We start from the raw sequence: 14,702 nt of genomic DNA on the forward strand, positions 1-14,702 counted from the left end.
GGGTGTGAGGGATGAGTTGCGGGAAATGTGGGAGACACTGTTGAGGGCGTTCTCGACCACTGAGGGGGGAAAGTTGCGGTCCTTGAAAAACGAGGACGAGGAGATGTATGGGAGTGGAATGCCTCATCCTGGGAGCAGATGCGGCGGAGGCGAAGGAATTGGGAATAGGGGATGGCATTTTTGCAGGAAGGTGGGTGGGAGGAGGTGTATTCTAGGTAGCTGTGGGAGTCGGTGGGCTTGAACAAATCTGAATGCCCTGGTCAACCCATTGTCTCCGCCTGCTCCTGCCCCACCGAACTTGTCTCCAACTATCTGGACTCCATTTTCTCTCCCTTGGTCCAGGAACTCCCTACCTATGTCCATGACATCACCCACGCTCTCCACCTCCTCCAGAACTTCCAATTCCCCGGTCCCCAACACCTCATCTTTACCATGGACGTCCAGTCCCTATACATCTGCATTCCCCATACAGATGGCCTAAAGGCCCTCCGCTCCTTCCTGTCCTGCAGGCCCAACCAGTCCCCCTCCACTGACACCCTCGTCCGCTTAGCCAAACTCGTCCTCATCCTCAACAACTTCTTTCAATTCCTCCCACTTCCTACAGACAAAACGGGTGGCCATGGGTACCCGCATGGGCCCAAGCTACGCCTGCCTCTTTGTAGGTTATGTGGAACAATCCCTCTTCCGTACCTACACTGGCCCTAAACCCCAACTCTTCTTCCGTTACATCGATGACTGTATCGGCGCCGCCTCGTCCTCCCACGAGGAGCTCGAACAGTTCATCCACTTCACCAACACCTTCCACCCCAACCTTAAGTTTACCTGGACCATCTCTAATACCTCTCTCTCCTTCCTGGACCTCTGTCTCCAGCTTGGGCAACCACCTAGAAACCGATATCCATTTCAAGCCCACCGACTCCCACAGCTACCGAGAATACACCTCCTCCCACCCACCTTCCTGCAAAAATGCCATCCCCTTTTCCCAATTCCTTCGCCTCCGCCGCATCTGCTCCCAGGATGAGGCATTCCACTCCCATACATCTCCTCGTCCTCGTTTTTCAAGGACCGCAACTTTCCCCCCTCAGTGGTCGAGAACGCCCTCAACAGTGTCTCCCACATTTCCCGCAACTCATCCCTCACACCCCGTCCACGCAATAAGAACCAAAAAAGAATCCCCCTCGTCCTGACGTACCACCCCACCAACCTCCGGATCCAATGCATCATCCTCCGACACTTCCGCCATCTGCAATCCGACCCCACCACCAAAGCCATCTTTCCTTCCCCACCCTTATCTGCTTTCCAGAGGGACCACTCTCTCTGTGACTCCGTTGTCCGCTCCACACTCCCCTCCAGCCTCACCACACCCGGCACATTTCCCTGCAACCACAGGAAGTGCTACACCTGCCCCCATACCTCCTCCCTCACCCCCATCCCAGACCCCAAGAAGACTTTCCACATCAAGCAGATGTTCACCTGCACATCTGCTAACGTGGTATACTGCATCTGCTGTACCCGTTGTGGCCTCCTCTACGTCGGGGGAAACCAAGCGACGGCTCGGGGACCGCTTTGCAGAACACCTACGCTCGGTTCGCAATAAACAACTGCACCTCCCAGTTGCGAACCATTTCAACTCCCCCTCCCGTTCCTCAGACGACATGTCCATCCTGGGCCTCCTGCAGTGCCACAACGATGCCACCCGAAGGTTGCAGGAACAGCAACTCATATTCCGCTTGGGAACCCTGCAGCCCAATGGTATCAATGTGGATTTCACAAGCTTCAAAATCTCCCCTCCCCCTACCGCATCCCAAAACCAGTCCAGCTCGTCCCCGCCTCCCTAACATATTCTTCCTCCCACCTATCCCCTCCTCCCACCTCAAGCCCCACCCCATCTCCTACCTACTAACCTCATCCCGCCCCCTTGACCTGTCCGTCCTCCCTGGACTGACCTATCCCCTCCCTAACTCCCCACCTACACTCACCTTTACTGGCTCCATCCCCGCCTCTTCGACCTGTCTGTTTCCTCTCCACCTATCGTCTCCTCTATCCATCTTCTATCCGCCTCCCCCTCTCTCCCTACTTATTTCAGAACCCCCTTCCCCTCCCCCATTTCTGATGAAGGGTCCAGGCCCGAAACGTCAGCCTTTCTGCTCGTATGATGCTGTTTGGCCTGCTGTGTTCATCCAGCTCTGCACATTGTTGTCTCACAATATAAAGAGCATTGGTTTCCCAATGTATGGGAGGAAGATCAGTGGGATCATTGAGAGAAACAGCAGAACAGGGCAGCTGGCACTTTTGGAATAGACAGTGGCTGCGCTGAACCTTATAGAAGAGACATAGGAATCAAGAGCTGGAGAAATACATTTGCAATTTGCTTTTACACTAATCTCTTTGTTTAGCAGAGGTAGTTGACTCACTGGTAACAATTACTTTGAGTAAGCAAGTTGATTTCAAGGCCATTGATAACAGTGTGGAGCTGGAGGAACACAGCAGGCCAGGCAGCATCAGAGGAGCAGGAAAGCTGACATTTTGGGTCGGGACCCTTCTTCTCAGACTCCAGCATCAGCAGTTCTTACTAACTCTCTTGATTTCTAGGGCGTTCTCTGAGCTGATCCCTGAGGTTGTCACATTGAATCTCATTCCAAAATCACCTCCAATCAAGGCATCACCTGCTCAGTTGGCTGGAAATGAAAATGACCCTATGGTGCTATTGTTAAAGAAAAGCAAGAGATTTTTCCTAGTGCCTGGCCAATATTTAGGTTTACTGGTAGGTTGAACATGATTCAGTGCTGCTTGTGAGACTGCCCTATGAAAGTTTCTTATTGAATATTATTGGTTGTAAAGCACTGGCTTGTCCGGAGGATGTGAATGTTCTATTTGTTTTTTTTCTATACTTTTTTTTTTAAGCACAGGCTCTGAGTCCAAGAAGTGCCTGTCTCCATGCTGTATGACTCTGACTTCCTTACTAATTGGGTCTTGCTGCAAAAGCCATTTGTATTTTGTCTCACCTTTCCACAATTCTGCTTTTACCAGCTGTTCTCCTTGTGCTACAGGAAACAAACTTTGTGTTGTGTTCCTATCTCTGAAGGTCAGGATTTCACAATACAAAGAGTTGACTGACTGCTATTGAGACTACCACTTGGTGCTGGCTATGAGAGAGTAACACTTGGGTCATAGGTCAGAAAAAGTCAAAACAGTATAGATGTTGGGGGAATAAGTCCATTGACCAAATAGCACGATTGTAAATATGTAGAAACTGCAGCTGTGTGTTGCTAAATCTATCTTGGTGTTTAAGTTGGCCATTTGGCACAGCAGGAACAATATCATTACAATGCATTATACTGTATTTACAATCAGGTTTCCAGATGGCAAGCTGACTCTTCCATTAAAGAAAATACTGCATTAAAACCATGAATTCCCATCTTTGTAAATTCATTTTGCAAAGCTTTTGAAAATTGGTAAATGGTTAGTGTTCTGGCATTTGTAATTGTAACCATGGCAGAACTGTTGGTGTTCAGTATTAATCCAACTATGGAACTGACAGCAACCCATAGCATCTGCGCAGGTACATTTGAATGTGAATCTAAAAATGGTCTGTTTGTTCTCTACTCTTTCTTGGGTGCATTATTGAAATCCTTGCAGATGACTGTTCTTTAAAAATTAATCAATTGATGAGAACCTTCCCTTTTTGCAATGTAATGTCTCCGTCAAAAGGACCCTGAAGAAGTTAGGCACTTGAAAAGGGATGCAACTGAATGGCATCCTAAGTCATAATTATTGCCAAAGAACCTCTCTTACCCTGGGACAGTAACTTGTGAAACGTCAATTTTTTTCCATTATGATCTGTATTTTTTATACTAAACTACTTTAATTGCAATTTTAGACTGATCTGTATGTAGCAATCTATTTTTCTCTGGAAAATTTATAAAAGAGAAAGGTTGATCAGTACTTGCTTCTGATTTGCAGTCTGTGGGAATACTTAACTGTGACTGCCTAAACCTAAACCTAAACCTGCGTGGTGATGTCAGTGCTGTGTCCCCTTCAATTAATGTGAAATCCATACCACAGATATTGCTCGATCTTTCTGGGCAACTTGCTTTGAAGTCCATGACAAATGCCATTCCTTTGCTACTGACTCCAAAGGTGGAGGCATTGTATTTAAAGTTTCTCACTAGAAAATGTTGGGGCTTAATCTAGTCATTTGAATTATGATTGTACTTTTAACAATTAGTTTCCCATTTTTGTTTTATTACATTGTAAGTTACCATTTGCTGATTGAATTCAGCAATGAGGTGAGGCACATACTGTGTATCTTCAGTGTGTTAATCTACAGTGGATGGCATAAATCATTCGAAGTTTTGAGTGCAATGGACAAAGCGGTCTTAAGTTACCAAATTGAACCATACAATCGTGAAGAAACAGATCAATGACAGAATTTGGAAAATATTAGTTCACTACTATATAGTTTTGTTTCTGCGACAAAAACGTGTTAAACGCAAGCCACGCATCTCCTGGAATATGCGTTCACGTACAATCGAGAAGGGATGGTAGTCTTTTCTAATTATAAAGATCTTGTGTGAAACACATCTTGTTGGTGGTCAGTGACTGAGTTGAGCAACAGAAATTCAGAGCAATCTGGCAGCCAGGCAGTGTACGGAGTCCACTTGAGTTTCTGGTTACTTGTAAGCCCAGACATTCGTAGTGGAGAATGATGGTAACACCGTTGAATGTCAAGGGGCAATGATTAGATTGTCCATCTCCAATAAAGAGACATTGTCTGGCATTTGTGTGGTGTGAATATCATTTGTCACTTGTCAGCCCAAGCCTGGATATTGTCCATGTATTGTTGCAATTGAATATGGACTGCTTTAGTGTCTGAGCAGTCACAAATGGTGCTGAGCGTTTTGCAATCACTGGTGAATGTCCCCACCTATTACCTTTTTGATGGAGGGAAGGTTGAAGCAGCTGAGGATAGTTAGACCTAGGACACTTCCCTAAGGAATTCCTATAGAGATATCCCGGAGTTGAAATGACTGACTTCCAACGACCACAGCCATCTTCCTATGTGCCAGGTATAACTCCAACCACTGCAGAGTCTGCCCCCAATACCCATTGATCCTTGATGCCACGCTCAGTCAAATATGGTCTTGATGTCAATGGCTGGAGCTCTCACCTCACCTCTGGAATTCACCTCTTTTGTCCATGCTTGAACCAAGGCTATAATGATGTCAGAAGCTCAGTGGTCCTGGTGGAATCCAAACTGTGTTGCTGAGCAGGTGCTGCTTGATAACACTGACATCTTCCATCACTTTACTGGTAATGAAGAGTAGATTGAATGGACAGTAATTGAACAGGTTGGATTTGATCTGTTTATGTACAGGACATACCTGGGCAATTTTCCACTTTGTTAGGTTGATGCTGGTGTTATAACTGTACTGGAAGAACTCAGTGGGAGTGGCAAGTTCTGAAACACAAGTCTTCAATACCATTGTCAGAATGTTGTCGGGGTCTGTAGCCTTTGCAGTACCCTGTGCCTCCAACCATTCCTTGATAGCACATGGAGTGAATCAGATTTATGAAGTCCTATCTTTTAACGCTGGGGACCCCAGGAGGAGGCCAAGATGGATTTCCTCCTGGCAATTCTGGCTGAAGATCAGAGCGAATGCTTGAACCTTATCTTTTGCACTAATGTGTTGGGCTCTTTCCCCATTGGGAATGGGGATATTTATGGAGCTTTCTCCAATGAGTTGTTTGATTGTCCATTACCATTCACAGCTGGATGTGGCTGGACTGCCGAGCTTAGTTCTGACCTCTTGGTTGTTTGATCGCTTAGCTCTATCTATCACTTGCTGTTTATTTGGCATGCAAGTAGTTCTGTTTTGTAACTTCATCTCGGGTTGACCCCATATTTTTAGCTGTGTCTGATGCTGCTGCTGGCATGATCACCTTACTCTCCATTGAACTAGCTTGATCCCCTGGGTTGAGTAGGGATATGGTGGGTCATGAGTTTGCACGTCGTACTGGCATACAGTTCGGCTGCTGATGGCCCACAGCACCTCATGCTGCCCAGTCTTTAGTAGATTGGTTTGAAGTTTGTCCTATTCAACAATGTGATATTACCAAACAATGCAGTGGAGGGGCTGTGCTGTGGCCACTCTTCCTGAAACTATCATGGACAGATCCACCAGCACTAGACAGATTGGTAAGGATGAGGTTGAGTATGTTTCTTCCCCCTTGGTTCTCTCCACCTGCTGCAGACCCAGTCTAGTAGCTGTGCCCTTTTAGGATCTGACCAGCTTGGTTCGCTGTGCTGCTGCCAAGCCAGTTTTGGTGACAGGTGTTGGACTACCCCACCTAGAATACATTTCTACTCTTACCACCGATTGTGCTTCCTCCAAGTGAGTGTTACTTAACATAGAGGAATACTGATTCATTAGCTGAGGAAGAACGATGTGTGGTAATCAGGAGGTTCTCTTGCCCATGTTTGACCTGAAGCTATGAGACTTCATCGGGTCTGGAATTAGTGTTGAGGGCTGTCTCATTTCACATTTTTCTTGAGACTTTGTAATTGACACAACTGATTGGCTTGCTAGGCCAATTCGGAAGGCAGTTGAGAGTGAACCACATTGCTGTAGCTCTGGAGTCAAATGTAGGCAAGACCAAACAGACGACTTTCCTTGAAAGACATTAGTGTGCCAAGCGAGCTTTTTGGACAATTGACAATGATTTCATAGTCATCATTCAATTCCAGATATTTTCTATTGAATTCAAATTCCACCATCTGCCATGATGGGATGTGAACCCAGATATTTAGCTTAGAATCATGGAACCCCTACAGTGTGGAAACAGGCCATTCAGCCCATCGTGTTTACACTGCCCCTCCAAAGAGCAGCCCACTCGGACCCAACCCCATATTCTGTCCCTCTAATGCTGCATTTCCCATGGCTAATTCACCTAGCGTACACATTCCTGGACACTAGACAACTTAATATGGCCAATATTGCACATCTTTGGACTTTGCAAGGAAACCAGAGGACCTGGAGGAAACCCACGCAGACACGGTGAAACTGTGCAAACTCCACACAGTCGACCGTGGGTGGAATCAAACCCGGGTCCCTGGCACTGTGAGACAGCAGTGCTAACTACTGAACCACCATGCCACCCTGTTTGGTATCATTCTGCACAAGATTTACTCTATCAAACTAATTGAGTGAACTGGCATCCTCCAGCCCTCAGCACATCCCAAAAAAAATCCACAAATCACCTACCTGACACTCGCCCAGTCAGTAATTTTTCTGCTTTGTTTGTACAAGTGACTATCTGCTAGTAAGGCCAGCATTTACAGCCCATATCTAATTCACCCCAGCAGGTGTTGGGAGCTGCTTTATTGAACTGCTTAATCAACATTTTTAAAAAAAAAAAAGATTTTCTGATTAAGATCACATTGCTGTTCGTGCGCTTGGGGGGATGTGTGTGTGTGTGTGTGTGTGTATGCACGCACGCAATGGTTGTTATGTTTCTTACATTACAACAGTGATTGCACTTCAACACTTCATCAATTGGTTCTTACATGCTTTTGAGGCATCCAGGTTTCCTCTTTTGCAACTGATATTTTTGAAGTTGTTTTTAGTCCCTCATGGGACCTGGGCATCACTGGCTGGCCAGCATTAATTGCCCATCCCTAGTTGCCCTTGAGAAGGTGGTGGTGGTTAAACACCACCTTGATCCTCTGCGGTCCTAATGCTGTAGGTTGGTTTCTGGAGTAATACTCTAGCGACAATACCACTAGGCAGTCGCCTCCCCAATTGACTTTACACTCCACGAGGTCACAGCATCAGGTCAAACACAGGCAAAGAAACCTATTGCTGATTACCATGTACCCTGATCCCATCTAATGAGTCAGTAGTCTTCCTGGTTGAACAGCACTTGGAGAAAGCACTGAGAATGGCAACAGTGCAAATGTACTCTGCACAGGAGTGTTTAATGTCCATCACCATTAGTGGCTTGGCAGCACCACTGTTCACTGAACTGGTTGAGTACTAAAAGAACAGCTGCTAGTTTGCATCTGTGGCATGTAGTAAGAGAACCAATTAGGAGAAAAACATACTTAACCTCATCCCCTCAAATCTGCCTGCTGTAGATGCATCTGTCATTGATCGTGTCAGAGACAGTGGCCACTGCACAGTATTTGTCAACTCAAAGTCCTGTCTTCCCACTGAGGAATGCTTTCATTATGTTGTGTGGTATTATCACATACAAAGATGTACATCGAACAGATTGAACAACTTAAAATTGCACATCCATGAGGCATTGTGGGCCATCATCAGAATTGTATTACAACACAATCTACAATCTCACTTTCCAGCAATCCCCTACTGTACCACTTACATTAAGCCAGGATATCAACCTGACCGTGTCCATATTGTTCTGTAATTTGAGATATTTCTCCTTGTTGTTTAGCACACCAATTTTCTTGACAGATTTGGAACAGTTCAAGAGAACTGGATTGGAGGGAGCTAATGTAACCCTGCTATTTTTTTTAAAAAACGGCGAAAACCAGGAATGATAAACCAGTTAGTTTGACCTCGGTCATGGAGAAAATTCTAAAATCCATCATGATTTATTAGCAGAGCATTTGGAAAAAACTGACAGGATCATACAGATTTAGCATAGATTTATGAGAAGGAAATCATGCATGACAAATCTACTGGAATTTGAGTATGTAATTAGAAGCATTAATAAGGGGAAGCCAATGGAAGTGGATTACTTGAACTTTGCACAGGCTTTTGATCTTATTTGAAGGCATAGTACTAATGAGAAAACAGAAACTACTTCATATCAGCCAGTGAGGAATGGGCTGTGATCCACTAGATAGTTGTTCACTTAGCCTGTTTTCCTAATACGTAAATATTAAAATGCTTAGGTCAGGATTACATAAAGATATAGCCAAATTTGCATGTATGTCATACATGTTATGTACTGGGTTGCTCCACTTCCAACTAAACCTGTGTGTATTTCCAGTATCAACTGCTAAACTATCAGGGTCTTATGCGGTTGTGCAAGATGCCTAACTAAAACTGGGAACATGAATCAATATCTTTTGAGGATTACAAATTCTTGATTTTCTGAACCAATGCCTTATGAACCACTGCAAAAATGGTAGTGGAGAAGTTAGTTTAATTTTATTTTTTAACAAGGTACCTGGTTCAGCCACATCTGGAGTATTGTGTCCAGTTCTGGTCGCCTCATTACATGAAAGATGTGGAAGTGTTGGAAAAGGTGCAGAGAAGATTTACCAGGATATTGCCTGGAATGGAGGGAAGGTCTTAAGAGGAAAGGTTGCGAGAACTAGGGCTATTCTCTTTAGAACGACAAAGGATGAGAGGTGACTTGATAGAGGTGTACAAAATGATCAGAGGTATAGATAGAGTGGACAGGCAGAGACTTTTTCCTAGGGTGGAGGTAGCTATTATGAGGGGGCATAGTTTTAAAGTGAGTGGAGGTAGATATAGGGGAGACGTTAGAGGTAGGTTCTTTACTCAGTGGTCGGGGTGTGGAAAGAATTGCCAGAGAGGGTAGTGGAGTCGGCCTCATTAGGGCATTTAAGCGGCTATTAGATAGGCATATGGATGATAGTGTAAGGTAGGGGTGGAGGTTAGATAGAATTTAGGATTAGGGTAAAAGTTCGGCACGACATAATGGGCCGAAGGGCCTGCACTGTTCTATGTTCTAAGGTTTTGTTTGCCCAATGAAATGCAATTAGATCAAGGTTCAAATTTTCCTTCACAAATTTTAAGAGATTAGGACTAGATTGGGAATAAAGCAATTTAAATCTTCTGCTTATCACCCCCAATCTAAAGGTTGTAAGAGAATGCTCTCTTTTCCCCTTTTGTATTATGGGGATGGTAGTGTGTGGGCGGGCAAAGTTGAGAAGAGAAAGGGAAGCTCTGCTGGTTGAAGTTGTAACTGGCACATAGGAACATGTTTGTGGTTGCTGGAGGTTAGTCATCTTGGCTCCAGGACATGCCTGCAAGAGTTCCTGATAGTAATCTAGGTTCAATCATCTTCAGCTGCATTATTAAAAACTTCCCCTCAATCATATGGTCGGAAGTGATTTGCTGAGAAACCATTCACGACAAATCAGAAGTTAAGGCAGTCCATGTCCAAATGAGCAAGATCTGGATAGTATCCAGGCTTGGGCTGGTGAGTGGCAAGTTATATTCACACTCCTCAAATGACTAGCAATGACCATCTCCAATAACAAACAATCTAAACATTGCTCCCTGACATTCAGTTGTGTTATCATCACTCAATACCTCACAATTAAAATCCTAGGGGGGTTACTTTGACCAGAAACGGAACTGGACTAGTCGTACGAACACAATAGCTACAACAGCAAGTCAGATGATAAGCATGCTGCAGCAAGTAAATTACTTCCTGACTCTCCAGAGCCTGTCCAAGGCACAAATCAGGAGCTTGGTGGAATGCTCCCCACTTGCCTGGATGAGTACAACTCCAACAAAACTCAAGCTTGACACCATTCAAAACAAAGCACTTGGAAGGCACCGCTGATCTTCAATAGCAGTTTGTGTCCCATCTACAAGATGCACTGCAGAAATTCACCAATCCTTGTACAGCACCCCATCTGGAAGGAGGATGGGAACACCACTGCTGCAAATTCCCCTCCAAACCATGCACCGTCCTGATTTAGAAGTATAATTCCCATTCCTTGAATGTCATTGGGTCCAAATCCTGGAATTCCCCCTCTAATGCTTTGTGGCTCTACCTACAGCACAAGGACTTGTAAAGCAGTTGAAGAAGGCAGCTCAAGGCCAGTGAGGAATGGCCAATAAATGCTGGGGTGGCTAGTGATGCCCATGTCCCACAAACAAATTCATTTTTATAAAGTGACTGCACTTCAAAAACTACAGTGGGATACTTGCTGTGAATCACTTTAAAGCATAGTCATGTTGCAAAAAGAGTCACAAAATCGATCAAATATTCAGCTAATCAAGATAAGTTTTTAGAATAATTGTCAGTCCAACGCAAGCATCTTTTTGTGATATGGATATTATTAGCATGGCCAGCATTTGTTGCCTAATCCTATTTGAATGTTGAAAGTTGATTTTCTTAATAGTTAAGTGATTGCAATCTAAAGTTTAAGTAATGCATGCAAAGTAAAATTTTGATCCAGAGATAAATAGTTGAGCCTGTATATAAAGGACAAAAGCAAATCGTTAAGTCCTAACAATTTGTCACCAGATACCATTAATCCTCTACCCCAGCAAATAATGCAGCATGATGTTTTTTTTTTTGTTCAGGTTTCTTCTGCTTTTTAAATATATCTTGTAATTGTAAGTGACAGAGCAAAAGCTAATGTCCGTTTAAATCATGAAAGTTTTGCAGTTGATTTGTAGCAAAAGTTTAAATGTACAGATCTATAAAAAGCAGCATCTTTTTCTTTCTTGTTAAAATATTCTAATTTGGCAAGTTTCACAAGATTTATGCCAGAAATTCAAGACTGGTTTGGCTATGTGGACATATTCCTGAAATCTTTGAAATCCAAGTTGGTTACCTCTTCTAGAGCAATTGTTTTCTCAGTCTCTCGAGCACAACTACTTCATTTGGCAAACTGCATCTTTTGATACAGTCTCTCTCGCATGATGTCTCCCTGGCTCTCGCGTGCACACAAATATAATTGTTCCTCTGCTAGTTCTTTTTGCCTACCCACTCCTTCATTCCTGCCCTTGATGGTTGTGCAGCCTGCTCTTCAATTCTGCTTTAGCCGCAAGACCTATGTTGAAGTCTCACCTGCAGTGGAGGTGTGTAATGCTGTCACTGAACAGGTTGAGTAGAACATATCTAGAATTCTTTCCAAGAATTCGCTCCTTGAAATCCTCAACGTGTTCACTTTTCCATTGGGACCCTTTTAGTTCCATTTCTAATGCTTTGAAAGTAAGTATGCTGGGGCATTTTTCTATGATAAATCCACCATTGTGAACTGCAGATTTACAATTCGGTCATGTTTTGGCTTTCCAGCAATCATGCTTAATCAAGTCATCTCTTCATTGTTTTGATTATTACCGTCTTCTTGTAAAAGCCATTATTTTCCCCACAGTATTTCTGCCACGCACTTTAATTTTTACAAACCTGTGGTACACACTTCTAGGCACCAGTACCCTCCCCTTGGCTGTTACTGTTGATTGAAGGGTGGGGGAGATTAGAGACAAAGGTAACACTTGACCAAGGCTGAGATTTGGGACAACGTGACATGTAGTCAGGACAGCTGGGCCTGGGACAAGTTGAGAACCAGGATAGAGTGAAATATAGCAAGGTCAGAGACTGGGTGAAGGAGACAAATGTATTTGTTTTGCAAATATGCTACAAATGGCTCTTGAACTAGTCATGTTACCTTTGATGTTTAAAACCCTGTGTAAAATTACAAACTTTGTATATAGAAATAATTGGGAATTGCTTTCACTCAGTACACATTGTGCTGTGATACCGGACATCCACATTTTTAACATTGCATTATGGTATAGGGTAACTAGGACTTAACCTCATTTGACAGCTCCTTCAATACCAAGGCCATTACTAAGACATTTGTTAGGTCAAACATTGCCTTAATATTGTCTTCGGAGGAAAGCTACGTTCTGAAGGATTGACTGCAAGGTTGCCAGCCATAAAAGACATGGTTTAGATTTTTCAGATTGTAGCTAAAGGCTTTGCATTTTTAATCACTGGGATTAGAAGGATGGGTCATTCAGTACCTAAAACAACATAGGTCTGCAGTCAGGTGCTCTAAAAGTAGAGCAGTACTATCACTTTAGAATTTGGAATGATCCAGATTTCACATCCCACTGCAATCCAGTTGTATAGCTATACAAAACTAATTGCAGCAGGTCTTGGTCATCAAGTGCTTTCTGCCACTGTCAGAGTTAAATTAAACAACAATCTGCAACTTGGATGCTAACTATGAAATCCATCACTTGAACCATACCAGAATGCAGAAAATTAATGGTAATGTGCTTTTGGAAATGAAATGTAAAAGTCTGAGCACCTGATGGGTGGGCTGTATTGAAATAGGTTTTAGCCAGACTGAATGATTGCCCCTGACCACGGCCTGAATTTGATGATTGTGCTTTAACACAAGTTGGTGTTTTCAGTACTGGAGGTGTTGAGAACCACTTTTTTAAAAAAATTTTTCTTGAATCAGTAAATTCAGCTGAAGGGTTAAGGACTGCATCACCAGAGTGTGAGGAAAGGTGATGGATTTTATTTCAAAGCTGGTGTTTTCTTGAAATAATGTAGGCAAACTTGGTCTGTTTTGATTGAGAACTCATTTCAGCGACATATTTGGTGCCTCCAGAGAGTCCCCTCTATCTCCTGATTTGCTGCCCTCAGATCCACATACTCACAAGGTCAGTCCCTGGCTCCTTTTATATTTCCTGTTGTCTTATCCAGCCTGCCTTGGTAAACCAATTGCACAGTCCTTCACAGTATATTGGAGTGGTTTCTGAATTTTTCTTTTGTTATCCACAAGAAGCATGTGCCCCTATCCTCCTTGGATAATGAGACTGTACATTTTAATCTGCATTTCCAGTGATCGTGGATGTTAAGTGGTCTGAAATCTGTCTATTGCCACTCAGTTATACTGTGCCCTAGCGTTATCTACTGTAACAAAGCAGCTTGCTTGTGGATGATAGTTATTCTCAGTATATGCTCATCTAGTAACGACATTGTGTTTCTTTTAATTGCAGTGCACAGGGAGAACCTCTAGCAAAAAACCACACAGCAAGCCGAATGTGAGTTACTTTTGTTTTTAATGTATTGTAAGCTTCATCCATTACCAAGTTTAAAAGCGGTTTAGAAGCACAGTACCTTGGTAGGATACTGCTGAAGAGAGACATTATTGCTGAAGTATTTTGTCTTTAGCTCATCAGGACCAATGCAAGAATGCCAAATTTCAAACAGTCTCAATGACTGGTGCTACAGGAGAAAAATATGCCACTTAGTTTGCAAATTGACTGACTGTGGCTGAAGCATTGCCATGGTGAAAGTATTGGCAAACTATAGGCTCCCCCAAGTTCATTGGTAATTCAAAAAAAAGCGTAAGGCTTGAACATATTCCTTTGGTTGTATGAATGGGTCCCTACAGATAAATGCATGTTTAAAAAAATGACAAGTGTGAATAAGCTGTGTTGCAAGCTTGAATGATTGTCTTAAATAGATGATTAGTATAGCTGAGACAACAAGGTGCAGGGCTGGATGAACACAGCAGGCCAAGCAGCATCATAGGAGCAGAGAGGCTGACGTTTCGGGCCTGGACCCTTCATCAGAAAAGGGGGAGGGGAAGGGGGTTTTGAAATAAATAGGGAGAGAGTGGGAGGCGGATAGAAGAGGGATAGAGGAGAGGAAACAAACAGGTCGAAGAGGCGGGGATGGAGCCAGGAAAGGTGAGTGTAGGTAGGGAGTTAGGAAGGGGATAGGTCAGTCCAGGGAGGACGGACAGGTCAAGGGGGCGGGATGAGGTTGGTCGGTAGGAGATGGAGGTGGGGGGAGGGGATAGGTGGGAGGAAGAACAGGTTAGGGAGGCAGGGACGAGCTGGACTGGTTTTGGGATGCGGTGGGGGGAGGGGAGATTTTGAAACTTGTGAAATCCTGTATCGGCGCCGCCTCGTGCTCCCACGAGGAGCTCTAACAGT

At 43.9% G+C, this 14,702-nt stretch overlaps 1 long non-coding RNA gene across 1 annotated transcript in view; it reads left to right on the plus strand.

The window, feature by feature from the left end:
• Window positions 1–13,803, plus strand: part of LOC125483287 — a 23,480-nt gene extending 9,677 nt beyond the window's left edge. The window contains exon 3 of the long non-coding RNA XR_007262253.1: window positions 13,758–13,803. This is a non-coding gene — a long non-coding RNA (uncharacterized LOC125483287). The remainder of the gene's footprint in view (window positions 1–13,757) is intronic.
• Window positions 13,804–14,702: the final 899 nt, after the last annotated feature.

Source organism: Rhincodon typus, chromosome 6, assembly GCF_021869965.1.
Source record: "Rhincodon typus isolate 14 chromosome 6, sRhiTyp1.1, whole genome shotgun sequence".
NCBI classification, from domain to species: domain Eukaryota; kingdom Metazoa; phylum Chordata; class Chondrichthyes; order Orectolobiformes; family Rhincodontidae; genus Rhincodon; species Rhincodon typus.